Genomic DNA, 1111 nt, shown 5'->3' on the forward strand with positions numbered 1-1111 from the left:
GGTTTGGCTTTCGGTTCACTCCACTCGGTTCACGGTTGCAATCGGTTAATCACCGCTCTCTCTCATCCCCATTTCTGAGACACGATTTAAGCGGGCGGCGTGTCCCAGCCACCCCCGCGAGTCCCCATATCAATTAATCTTACCCAGAATGCAATAACTGTCCAATCTGCCCCCGTGGCTGCGTCATGGTGTCGCGCAGTCACTGCTGTAACGCTCTCCTTTCTCCCGCCACCCCTTTCAACTCTCCCCTCCCCCCTCCCTCGGCCTCCTCCCTTGTCGGGTTCGGTATTTCCTCTCGTGCTCGTTTTTCCTTCTCCTTCTTATCCATCGTGAATACCATCGCGAACCCTCTCCCCCTCCTTTTCCCTCGTGGAAAGGCCTCTCGAAAACGAGGGAATTTCGGGAAAATCTCACGTTCGAAACGGGGCACCCCTCTTGCTACCCGTTTTTCAGGGTTGCGAAATAACGAGAGATGCAAAAGGAGGAGGAGGAAAGGGAGGAAAGGGACGATATTCGACGAACGAAACTCGACGGAAAACATATTGTGCCGTTAAGGGGTTCGCCGTTAAGGGGTAGTTCGCCTAATTGGCACGGCCGTTTAACCCTGAATTACACCATGGATCGGGTTGAAACGGACGAGATGCGAGACGGCCAGATTCCTTGGCCAATGATTAATCGGGTTCGACGGGATTTTGATTATTCTCCTCTTCGTTATCGATCCCGTTATCGATCAAATTAATCATATCGTCGACGTATTCTATTACTCGTTTCTATATTCTAAAAAAAAAAAAAAAAGAATAATAAATTTCGATAAATGGAATAATTCAATTGGGGAAGAAAGAAGAAAAGTTTTTAAGGATTTGAAATAAATCTTCTTTTTTTATTCGGATAACGACGAAATATAAAGTTGACGATGAAAGTAGTCGACGTGGATCGATCGTGGAAATATCCGAGAGAGTGAGAAGGATTGATCGTGTCACTGAGAAAAAATTACAAATGGTAACAGCATTTATTGTTAATAATAATAATAATAATAATAATAATAATAATAGTAGTAGTAATAATAATAATAATAATAATAATAATAATAATAATAATAATAATAATAATA

The sequence above is a fragment of the Apis dorsata genome, unplaced genomic scaffold, assembly GCF_000469605.1.
Source record: "Apis dorsata unplaced genomic scaffold, Apis dorsata 1.3 scaffold_58, whole genome shotgun sequence".
In the NCBI taxonomy this organism is placed as follows: Eukaryota; Metazoa; Arthropoda; class Insecta; order Hymenoptera; family Apidae; genus Apis; species Apis dorsata.